The 13,205-nt window shown below is 38.0% G+C and overlaps 1 protein-coding gene across 2 annotated transcripts in view; it reads right to left on the reverse strand.

Annotated features, from left to right (window-relative positions):
* Window positions 1-9,273, reverse strand: part of thsd7ba (thrombospondin, type I, domain containing 7Ba) — a 350,089-nt gene extending 340,816 nt beyond the window's left edge. For both annotated transcript variants that reach the window (XM_067409173.1, XM_067409172.1), the window contains exon 1: window positions 8,989-9,273. The gene's annotated coding sequence lies outside the window, so the exon portion shown is untranslated. The remainder of the gene's footprint in view (window positions 1-8,988) is intronic.
* Window positions 9,274-13,205: the final 3,932 nt, after the last annotated feature.

Raw genomic sequence — 13,205 nt, forward strand, 5'->3', positions numbered from 1 at the left:
GATAAATCGTGCCATTTGAGATGAGAAGAAACAGGTGGGTTTTTAACTGCAGCTTGCCTGAGATGACTAGTGCAAGTCATTTCCATTTTGAGAGGTTTCTTTATTGCTCTCAGTTTTGTTACATCTGTTTTCTGCCATGCTCCTTCACCTTGCCTGGAGTTTCTTTGCAACATCGGCTTGTTCAATTTGTATCTCTAAATTACCGAGCATACCATCACTGGCATATGACTTTCTGAGGACTGAAACACCTGCAGCGAACCAGAACATCTCGCACGGAGCAACTAATCATTTCATCTGCGCTTTACCGTTTCCATGTTTGTTCACCTTTTTAACACTGCTCTAATTGTGCTTCTGAATTAGAAGCACTCGAGAACGTTTAGACAACAGGGCAAATTAATGTTTGTTTTTCCTGACTGACACAAATGAGTCTCATTCTTCACAATTAAGTTAAACTAACCGAAGAAGAGGTAACGTTAGTACTTACTCGATGTCAAGACGCACGTCTTTCAAATAGGAGGGGGTTATGTTCGACTTTAAGTAGGTGCAGAATTTATGGAGCACCAAAAATGACATTTCCAGGCAATGTAGAGGGGAAAAGGGTAACGTTACTCGCAGATAACGCAACTGCTTGAAGTTGGTAGCATTCGACCGAAAAGAAAGCTGCCAATTTGAAAATGACTTCTGTGTGACCTGTGCGTCACAATACACGAGGCCCCTTTTGCCCGCGAAATTTCGCTTGAATTTACACAAATTTCATACAACAGTTCAATAAACAAGTAGTTAATATTAATTACTTACGTTTTAGGTGCAATATTGTCTGTCTTTTGTTATATTGTAGCAGCGAAAATAGTTCCAAACAAAGCGCATCTCGCAGCTTCGCTCATCCGTTTCGAATGATTCAGCGTTCTGAACGAATCGATTCAGTGAAGATTCAATGGCCCAATTAGACTAGAGGCTGCGTCCGAAAACCTAGGTAGCTGTCTTGCTGCCTCGCTATCTTATAAGAGAATGACTTGTATGGCAGCGTTTGTGCATGAAGGTACCTCACGAAACTGATTTCAGACAGACTTCTGAGGCAGCGTAACAGTTTAATGATCTACAGCAATATAGCGCGAGCTGTGGTGAGAACTAAACAAATATTAAATTACTACAGTAGTAATTTCTCGATAGAAATGATATCAAAATTGAAATATGTTGATCAAAATCGTACATTTATACACAAACTGAGCAGCAAACGCAACTTTTGGACGCCATCTTTATTTTTCTAGCTCAACTGTCACAGAATGGAAAGCACGGGATTCTGGGATATCAAAGGCAGCTAAGGATACATCTATGCTTCCTTCAAAAATCGATCTGAGGAAGGTATCTCATGAGACAAGAAGTGAAGCTAACCTTGGATTCGGACGTGCCTTGATGCCTTACTTCCTTGAAATGTGTCCTCAGACGGCAGCATTTTCCAGTTTTCGGACGCAGCCATAAACAACTGCTTCATTCTTGATTCAGCATTTTGAATGAATCATTTGAATAAATGACTCAGTGGCTCACTCATTGGCTGCGTCCGAAAACTGAAAAATGCTGCCTTCCGAAGACACATTTCAAGGTAGTAAGGCATCAAGGCACGTCCGAATCCAATGTTAGCTTCACTTCCTCTCTCATGAGATACCTTCCTCAGATCGATTTTTGAAGGAAGCATAGATGTATCCTTAGCTGCCTTTGATATCCCACAATCCTGCGCTTTCCATTCTGTGATAGTTGAGCTAGAAAAATAAAAGATGGCGTCCGAAGGTTGCGTTTGCTGCTCAGTTTGTGTATAAATGTACGATTTTGATCAACATATTTCAATTTTGATATCATTTCTATCGAGAAATTACTACTGTAGTAATTAATTATTTGTTTAGTTCTCACCACAGCTCGCGCTATATTGCTGTAGATCATTAAACTGTTACACTGCCTCAGAAGTCTGTCCGAAATCAGTTTCGTGAGGTGCCTTCATGCACAAACGCTGCCGTACAAGTCATTCTCTTATAAGATAGCGAGGCAGCAAGACAGCTACCTAGGTTTTCGGACGCAGCCAGAAAGACGGTCACTTGCCGCCATCTATTGGCGGTTTAATTTCATGTCTAAAAATATAAATTTCCCACCAACAATTCTTATTTGTATACTCAAAAACATTTAAAGAATCTCATAACATTATTGAATGTAGTTGTACTTTTTCAGTGTAAATTGTTTAATTTGGTAACAGCCCTATAGTGTCTTACTATTTTATTTTATCAAATTTTATAATTTGAAATAAAAGATTAAACAAATTTAATTAGATAAAGGTTAATAAAATACCCCCAGGGTAAATTTCATAAATATGCAGATTAAGTCACTGCTGATAAAACACTGATGAGAATGTTGCTTGTTTCAGAATAAATTATATTTACAACACACAAAAAAATACTTTTTTTTTTCTAGGCAAGCTTCTTTTTTACTCTGACAAGTAAATGACCAATTCAAACTCTATATTTCATATTTATATTCTCTCCTTTAATGGTAGCATCACTCTTATATTTGATACTGACACAAAGGAGAAGGCACAGGCCTACAGAAAGATTTTATTGTCATCAGATGTAGCTTTGCACACTACCAGCATCTACAATGATTTTGATCAGCATTTTAGTGTTTATAGCAGAGGGCTCTCTCAACTTGTTATATTTTAGTTTGTCAATTGATACGATTTTGTAGTCTATGCATACACATGAAAAATTACAGTTTCATTACAGCTTCAAAACGTTCTACACAATCCCAGACGAGGAATAAGGGTCTTATCTAGAGAAACCATCGCTCATTTTCTAAAAAAATTATATACGTTTTTTTTTTTTAATTATATACGTTTTAACAATAAATGCTCATCTTGAACTAGCTCTCTTCTTCTTCTTCTTCTTCTTTTTCTCTATTAGAGTTACGGCAGTATAGACACTGCTAAGTGTATTACTGCCCTCCACAGGTTAAAGTTTGAACTAATTGTTATGTACTTGCACTAGCATATTGTATATATTTTTATAATTTAGACAATTTAGTTCAAACTTTGACCTGTGGAGGGCAGTAATACACTTAGCAGTGTCTGGAATTCAAATAGAGAAGAAGAAGAGAGCTAGTTCAAGATGAGCATTTATGGTTAAAATGTATAACATTTTTATTTTTTTATTTTTTTAGAAAATGAGTGATGGTTTCTCTAGACCCTTATTTCTCGTCTGGGATCGCTGTAAACTGTAATTCTGACCTTCAACTGTTTGGGCTCCATTGAAGTCCACTATGGAGAAAAATCCTGGAATGTTTTAATCAAAAACCTTAATTTCTTTTCGACTGAAGAAAGAAAGACATGAACATCTTGGATGACATGGGGGTGAGTAAATTATCCGGAAATTTTAATTTGAAAGTGAACTATTCCTTTAACCCCTGGTAGCATGACAAAATGATTCATATGGCGCACGGAAGTTTGAATCATTTTTGCGAACCGATTCATTTAGACGGTTCAAAAACTGATTCACCAAGTCTCCATTTAGTAACAAAATATCAGCCTCTCCACTAGATGGCACCTACATCAAATGATAACAATAATTGTTTTTTCCATAGCTGGGCATAGTATGCTGATATTGCATTAATGAAGTAAATTTTTTATTAGCTATACTGTTTTTATTACATGGTGCATGTCTGCTGATTACATAATGCACAACAACTGTGTGCCTGAAATGAATAAATAAATACATGAATAGCAGTTCTGAAAATGGCTCTGGATGAATTAAATTCTGATTAAATATCATTTGCACACACATGTTATGGCATGATAAATGTATTAATATAAAGAAAAGGGAAACAGAAAAGAAAAAAAAAAAAACAGTGCCAAGAACAATTTGTTCTGAGGCAGGAAGTGGTTTTGATCAGCAGACCAAATCACACTTATCTGCCCTCTGTCTGTATGTGAAACTAGAGAAACTCAAAACCCCCTAAAAGATCACCATATCAAAAGTTCAGTTTTACTTTTGACATGCCCACTAACAAAGGCATGTTGTTCCACCACATCAAGAAAAACAGAAAACAAAAATGTTTTTAAAAATTCATTATTTTGTCATTCATTATTTAGAGGCAGCATCAGCATGATTGATTTGCAGGCTTTCTCTTCCTTTTTTCTACCTAATTAGCCTTTGGGCACTCGGTCACAATAATACAAGCCATCTTTTGTTTCCTGAGGCAGCCTTTACTCTGGGATCCATATCCACACACACATGGGAATACTCCATGTCACTAGAGAGCAGCTCCCCATCATGGCTGCAGGGCAGGAGTGGAGCCACACGATGGAACTGCCACCATCCCTCTTACTGATTTATGATCTGGAGAGCAACAATAAAACAAGGAGGAGGCCCAATTATTCTTCTGAGGGAAACTGGAGAAAGTGTGTTAGCCTTGACTGCAGGAGAAGTAGGCGTGGGAGAGAGGGAAATGAGTCTGGCCCTCAGCAGCAGGTTGCTTCTCACCCAAAACCCAGCCATCTCCAACCAAAGTCATGGAGAAACAGATTTAGACCAATCAATGTCAGGTTTACGAATCTTTTTTGTTTCGAATCAGTGGTTCAGTGTGTGTATCAAACTGCAAAAAAAGTCACATGATTTCAGTAAGCGAGGCTTCATTACCTCATAAGTGTTTCGAAACGTTTCTTTGGCACGCTCCGAACCACCGATCCAAAACAAAAGATTTGTAAAGCTTCGAAGCTTCATGAAGCAGTGTTTTGAAATTGCTCATCACTAGATATTGTTGAATAAAGTTATTTTGTTTTTCTGGCGCACAAAAAGTATTCTAGTCGCTTCATAACATTAAGGTTGAACCACTGTAGTCACATGAACTATAAATATGTATTTAGTAACTTTCTGGTCATTTGAAAGTGTTAATTAACTTGCTGTCAATGCAGGCCTCACCTCACGATCGGATTTTATCAAAAATATCTTAATTTGTGTTCTGAAGATAAACTAAGGTCTCACGGGTGTGGAACGACATGAGGGTGAGAAATTAATGACAGAATTTTAATTTTTGGGTGAACTAACCCTTTAAAACCTGAAAAGTGGATATAAAAAGTCTACACACCTATATTTAAAACATCTTTTTGTGATGTAAAACAAAAAAGAACAAAAAAACAGTCACGATGTGCCAGACTGATAGACTCAACTGACTGTGTGCTGTAATAAAGGGGTGTGCACACTTATGCAGTTGGTTCTTATATGATTCATGTTTGTTTAATTTTTACATCACAAAAACCAGCTGCTTCCATGTGTAGTCTTTTTTATATCCACTGTAAGTCAATAGCAAATACTGATCTCCCTACAGAGATCCTCTACATATTATCAGTAGGTCTCATGGTAAAGCTTTACAGTAGTACAATCTTACAGTGCATGCAATATAAGAAAGCAGGATATGAAATTTTACATTCCGAGAACATCTGAACTCCCAGAGGAGAGAGAACACCGGCCCTTAAAAGAAGGAAAAAGAGAGCAGTCTTCACATGAAACACTGATTCATCAAACTTTGATTAAAGCACTGATATATGCCATCTTTAATGGCACTCAACAGAGTGATCACAGATTAAACCTGAAATCTGAAAGTCGCTTGACATATGCTTTGATTTACGTTCAAAAGAATAAGGGAAAGATTGAGGATCCTTTATAAAGCTGTTTGGAGTGCCACCTGGTGACTATTTACTATATTGGTTTATATTGAATGAACATCTTGACAGGGTCACTGTCAGATGAGGTTGGTTACTACTTAACCCTTGTTATCTGTTCGGGACCTCTGTCTGTGAGACCCCAAGGTCATTTTAATAACTCAAAAAGCATACTTAATATTTTAATATACATTTACAACCTTTCATTATATAAGAATGAATGCAATGCATTTTCACATGCTGCTTTTCTCTGTCAGGTGCATTTTAAGAAAGTTTTGAATTTAAATGACTTAAAATAACTACTATTATTTTTACATATACAGTATTGAGGTTTCTAAGACACTAAATATGATTATCATGAAGTCAGTAACAGAACATGAGAGTTAATTACATTTTCATATCTGGAATAAGTTTCGAACCAAACAAAGCAAAACGTAACGGTTCATCCAACAACGATATAAATTTAACCATCATAATAAGGATGCAAATGAACATCATAATCAGCTTTCTTTCACAGATGGCAGTGCACATGTTGTTTTCCGTCTGTGCGTCTGCATTTGTGTGATGTGTTTATTTTGGGAGAAATCAGTGACCCTTCAAGAAACAAACACATTTTATGAAGTGAATCACAAAAAATGAGGCAAAGCCTACTCTGTCTTTGTTAGCCAACGAGATGCATTAATACTGACAGGACTAGGCAGATTGGGAGATTTATGACTAAAGTGCCATGACTTCTGAACCCTGTGTTGCCCTGGAGTGCTGTCATGAACATGCGACCCTGCCCTCCAAGCACAGCTATAACAATTAGCATAGTAGAAACAGGAGCAAGATGTTACATAATTAACTTTGTCACCATGCAATGCTCAAAAACATTGACATAATGAGAACATAGATGTGTAAAACTATGTTGCATTATCATTCTCCGTGATAATGAGTTTGTAGGAACAGCATATGTGATATAATCTTTGTTCTTCTATGAATTGCTGTGCTTGGTGAAGAGATGACTAACATTGATCAAAGAACTTAAATGGCATAACGTCATTATAAACAGGGACATCTGTTTGCCACAAACGTAAGATACACAGATCAGATACACTAGTTCCAGTAGGCTAAATACCAGAGATATTTATCTGTGACAGCAAACTCTGAACCTATCTGAAGAAGTCTTGTGGTCTGTTGCATGAAGCTAGTTGAACAAACTCTGAGTTTCAGAGTAGGTTTGGAGTTGATAAATCCAGATAAATCCAACCTGGTTTAGATCAAGATCAACTGTTGCACAACGCTCGGTATAAATTTTCTCTGTCAACTCAAGAGAGCCGCGCAATTCATGTCTCTTCCGAAGATTAAGAGATCATTATGAAAAATATGAATTTAAACACATTTACAAAGCAGGAATAAACACTGATGCAGGGAAAGTTTGAGAAGGCAGCTGAAAGAAAACTATATCATATTACTATATTGACTATATCAATGCATGCGAATCAAACAAATAGACCAAATAATGAATATAGTTTCACAAAGAGCTCAAAAGAATACATGTAAGATTAATCTGTTTAAATATTATGCATGTATTATATTTATTTTAATTTAAAAGCAAAGTTTAATATTGTCAAATAATATAATAGGCCTAATTATATGAACATGTCATGAATTATTCATGATTTAAATTTATTTAATATAAATATAATGAATAATTAAAAGCAATTTTGTCTCTAAAATGTTTTCACTATAAACTGATTTAATTTGGAGCGAGAGATACCTTCATAAGCCCGAAAAACCAGAGTTAGCTGCTCAAACTAATCTTGAACTTACCTGGGTAGCAACTGAAACCGGCTTTGTGCAACAGGCCACCGGACTCTATTCGAACCGCACCAGAGTTCGTTTGGAAGCAGACCGAGACCCATCTTTTCAGCGGTCTCGGTCCGCTTGTTTGGTGCGCACCAGGGTTCGGATGGCAGCGTTCACATATGTTCAAATGAACCGCACTATCCGAGCAACCGCACCAGGGTTCGTTTTAATCGAACCAAACATGACAAGTGTGAACGCATGTTTTCACAGGCATTTTCCGTTAATACGGTACATTCTAATAGATTTAAATTGTTGCATTGGATACAGTAGGCCAGTGGTTCACAACCACATTCCTGGAGGCCCACCAACACTGCACATTTTGCATGTCTCCTCAAATAGACAAGCTCATTAGAAGTGACTCAAAGATCTAAAATGGGTGTGTCAGACAAAGGAGACGTGCAAAATGTGCAGTGTTGGTGGGCCTCGAGGAATGTGGTTGAAAACCACTGCAGTAGGCTATAGAAATTCTCAATCATATTCACCAGTTAAAATCATACAACAGTGCAATAATTTTGGCAACCAGCCTTGACTGCATCTCCCAAGCTCAACAATTTAACGCAGTTAGGCTACCCAAATATATATATATATTTATCAATAGGCTACAAATCAACAATTCACCCTAGCTAATTAGTTAGCTCCCAAAGAAGCCCAAAGTAGGCTATACCTCACTTTTTACGCGTATGTGAGGATCAGCGCACGTGACACGAATTTCGTCATTAGAAGAGTACGTGTGCACTGTACACACACAGCCGTATTTTTGTACCAGCAGATTTTTGTACTTTGTACGCACAGGTCGCACATGCGCATTTAAATTTTGTTGTTGTTGTTGTTGTTGTTGTTGTAATAATTAGTTTATCCACAAGGTGTAAACTGTGCCCAGTGGGTGTCGATTCACAAGAAAAACTGCATAAACAGAACAGATTGGAGCACATGCAAGCTACAAGGACAATTGAGGCCTACATAAATGGAGAGGTTAGAAAGCACCCTCATTTGTACAACTCTAGCATGAGAGAAAATACATATATTTGCATAGGTTGTAACTCTTGGCGAGCGATCGCTCAAAACTGCGCATGCGTCGAACGCCTGTGTACGCGTACGAGTCAAGTGAAGTATACTTTGCAAGGCGCGAAAGTGTAAAGTATACCCAGTGCTAGAGTAATAGCTTAATGTAGGTAAAACTTTTAACCCTGTTACTCATTCTGGTATATTTTTTACATATAGGGGTGAATTTAGGTTGACTGGGACACATTTTGCCATTGAGATGACTGAGAAAACATGTCCCAATCAACCTGAATTCACCCCTATATGAATGAAAGAATGGAAATTTTGTTTTTCCTAATATATTTATGTAATATTTACTGCTATTAAATGCACAAATCAGGCATGTCCCAACTTGGGATTGCAAATGTCCCATAAAAAAATAAAACAGCTCATATAATATTTACCTGTATCAACATTTTGTGAAGGTTAAACACCTTCATTCACTGACCATTTTGTTGTCCAAAATTCAACCCTTACTTTGTACTCTATTTTTGGAAAGAGCTCACTGACTTTCCACCCATTGAGCAGATAATGGAGGAGAGCAGCCCTGTGGGAGGCCTTGAAACCCTGAGCTGAATGCAGTTCTGCTCCAGATGTGTCACCCTGCCATTTTCCTCAGCAACAAAGCACAATCGCCATGCTCCGCTTGTGTGCTTTCAGAATGTCTGTGTCATGTCACTAATCTCTGGGTGCTTGCCTTTGTGTGTGGCTCCTTCAAGCCTGAGCTGTAGCTATTCACTTTGAGCAAGCCACACTTCACACCTCCTGTCCTCCTACCCCCCCCCCCACCACTACAAAACAAGAGGCCATCTGCCCCTAATAGATGTCAAGAACACTCCTTCTAAAGAGTGAGGTAGAAGTGTGACCCCTCAGATTTTTGAGACCATGCTTCCAAAAAATATTTGTACATGGACCCTTTTTACAGACTATTGTCTAAAAAAAAATGATGTTAGTCTTCTGTCATGTTTTATGTCACTTGGGGCTTTAAGTGAGCCTTGGACATCCAAATGTGCCACCTAAAAAAAAAAAAAAGGCCCCAACCCCCGAGTGTAGGGGTGTTAAATATTTATTCACGTCTCTTTCTAAATGAACATGAGGTTAACATGATCAATATAGAGACTATGGCTCTGCGGCCACTTTAGTTTTCCATCGGTTGGTTTTGAAATGTCATAGAGCTTGAGGTCATGCTTTAAAGTGGCTCTCTTGATCATGAATAAGCCCCTCTCTCATTACAGGTGACACAGAGGTGAACTTGTCTGCATGAAAGACCACAGAACAAGAACGCAGCAAAGCAAGATCTTTTTCTGACAACGGAAAGTTGACAGTGACCTCACTGCATGTTCAGAGGGAAACAAACAAGTCACAACTTCTTGTTTTTAACCGTCGCTCTCACGCAATCAGTGCACAAAACAGGGAAATGCGCAGATGTGACAGTGACTCATCAATGTTCTCAACTATTGGTTTAATTTCAGACAAGTGGTTTTATCATGCATAAACAGGCTGTAGGGTTAGGTTCGGAGGGAGTAAACTAGACAGGGGAAGTTGCTCTGAGGTTTAAACAACATGAGAAGCAGCAGCCATCAGCAGAACACAGGCCAGGTTCACAGAGAGTTCAGCCACTGTGTTTGAAGTAACATGTTGAATGGCAGAGGTTTGGTAGGCAGTGAAAGGGAGAGCTAATTACCCTGCAGACATCAGCAGACGGCTTCATTTTTTATTGCATGTTTTTTCAAACTAAATGGCACTGGTAAAAACAGCCCTGCAGGAAGGTGCTCAGGCATTTATACTCAAATACTTCTTAATGTACAGTAAGTGTTTTTAGAACACCTGCTTTCTAGAGTGGTCTTATAGACCAGAAGTTAGAAAACAAGGACTTATACTTTTTCAGTTTTAAAGGTGCCCTAGAATTGAAAATTGAATTTACCTCGGCATAGTTAAATAATTAGAGTTCAGTACATGGAAATGACATACAGTGAGTCTCAAACACCATTGTTTCCTCCTTCTTATGTAAATTTGATTTGTGCAAAAGACCTTCGAAGAACAGGCGAATCTCAACATAACACCGACTGTGATGTAACAGTCGGGATCATTAATATGTACACCCCCAATATTTGCATATGCCAGCTCATGTTCAAGGCATTACACAAGGGCAGCCAGTATTAACGTCTGGATCTGTGCACAGCTGAATGATCAGACTAGGTAAGCAAGCAAGAACAATAGCAAAAAATGGCAGATGGAGCAATAATAACTGACATGATTCATGATATGATATTTTTAGTGATATTTGTAAATTGTCTTTCTTAATGTTTTGTTAGCATGTTGCTAATGTACTGTTAAATGTGGTTAAAGTTACCATTGTTTCTTACTGTATTCACAGAGACAAGACTGTCGTTATTTTCATTATTAAACACTTGCAGTATGTATAACTCACAAGCACAGCTTCATTTTTTTATAAATCCCTCTAACAGTGTGTAATGTTAGCTTTAGCCCCATTAGCCGCAGCATATTATCAAACTCATTCAGAGTTTAATGTAAACATCCAAATAAATACTATACTTACATGATCTGATATGCTACGTGATGAACACTTTGTAAAGATCCATTTTGAAGGTTATATTAGCTGTGTGAACTTTGTTTATGTAATGTATTATAGAGTTGCGAGCTGGGGGCGTTGAGTGTGAGCATTTAAAGGGGAAGCGTGCTGAATCTGCGCATATTTAATGATGCCCCAAAATAGGCAGTTAAAAAATTGAATAAAAAAAAAAATCTATGGGGTATTTTAAGCTGAAACTTAAACTAAACTTTGTTGTTTTCTTGTGGTATGAGATAGAGCTTTTGGGCCCAGAAGCGCTGCCATGTGATTCTCTTTTTCCCGGACATATCCTTTTTTTAACCTTAGTAAAAAAAAAACATCCATCTGGGATTTCTAAATTAATTATGTCCACGATTTTGCAGGAATTTTCATATTGATGTGTTCTCTGGTCATAATTAAGTTGGCTTGAAAAAAGAGCTTTAGAAAAGATCTCCTAGAGCTTTAACTCTACAAACTCGTCTCAGACCTTCAGAGTGTTCTGACTTAGTGTGCTATATTTTTTCTAACTGATCCATCTTACGGTTTTCCTAAAAACTTTTGACTATTAAAGCTCGGAAACATCCCATTGACAGAATGTTCAAATGAGCCAAGACTCTATCTATCTATCTATCTATCTATCTATCTATCTATCTATCTATCTATCTATCTATCTATCTATCTATCTATCTATCTATCTCTATACCAGAACAACCTAGCAACCACATAGCAACCACCCAGAACACCATGGCAACCACACAAATCTCCCTGGCAACAGTCCGAGTACCCTAGCAACTGCATAGCAACACCCTAGCAACCACCCAGAATACCTTAGCAACCGCATAGCAACACCCTAGCAACAACACTGAGTACCCTAGCAAACATATAGCAACACCCTAGCAACCACCCTGAATACCTTAGCAACCACATAGCAACACCTTAGTAACCACCCCATGTACCTTAGCAACCACATAGCAAAACCCTAGCAACCACCTTGATTACTCTGACCTCTATCTATCTATCTATCTATCTATCTATCTATCTATCTATCTATCTATCTATCTATCTATCTATCTATCTATCTATCTGTCTGTCTGTCTATCTATCTATAGGCAGGAACACACCAAGTCGACGGTCATGTTGAATCGGCATTGGAGCTCGTCGGGCCATCTGATCATTCTGATTGGCTGTTCAGCTACTGCCGTCTGCTGTTCGGTAAGGCATTTCATCTCACGCAGGCGCAGAACTGACGTGCTACTAACAGACGCTGCCGACATGAGCCAACCCCGCAGTTTGCTTTTGTCGCCACTAGTTCGTCGCCGTCGGCTTGGTGTGTTCTGGCCTTATCTAAACTACTAATCTAAAACTGAAAACTTTCAAACTGAAAACTTTTAAAATTGCTTCAAACTTTCTGGACCGGCTTTTTCAAACCAACTTAAAGTTTGTCTTGACAAACTTTTTTTCATCTAGTTTATTATTATCATTATATAATTAAATGATTATACATTCTATGTGCGCGTATTTGCGTTATTTTGACCGTTGATCCAGCCTTCTCGCACGTCATAATTGGTCACTGCATAGTATTGGTCAAACTGCTTTCACAAATTTCTGTTTTGTTTTTTTATACACCGATACGATATAACTATAGCTATCATTTTCCAAAACTTGCACTTGCACCCATTTTCAAAAGTTTGCGTTTTCAGGCCAACAAAATGGCGTTGCTGTGTATATGAACAGCCAAAATGCATAAAAAGTGTCCTGTTTTTAGTTGGAAATGGTGTCATGTGAACGCCTCCGACTCACTCATTTTGCAGTATTCATTGTGAAGCATCAGATCCTGCGTCCTGTTTTTTTTTAAGTAACTGCCCCTACGCAGTATTTGTGTGTGTGTTATATTAATTTTATTCGAGATGCAGGCCTTCGTCAGCCATGCCGCTCCACTTTGAACTTTTTTTGTCCTTGCGCAATTCACTGCTGCCTACTCACTGAACAGGCGTCATCAAATACATCACTGAGGTATGATGACACTATATTTCTATAATACAGTCAAAA

This window comes from Chanodichthys erythropterus, chromosome 14 (genome assembly GCF_024489055.1).
Source record: "Chanodichthys erythropterus isolate Z2021 chromosome 14, ASM2448905v1, whole genome shotgun sequence".
Classification (NCBI taxonomy): domain Eukaryota; kingdom Metazoa; phylum Chordata; class Actinopteri; order Cypriniformes; family Xenocyprididae; genus Chanodichthys; species Chanodichthys erythropterus.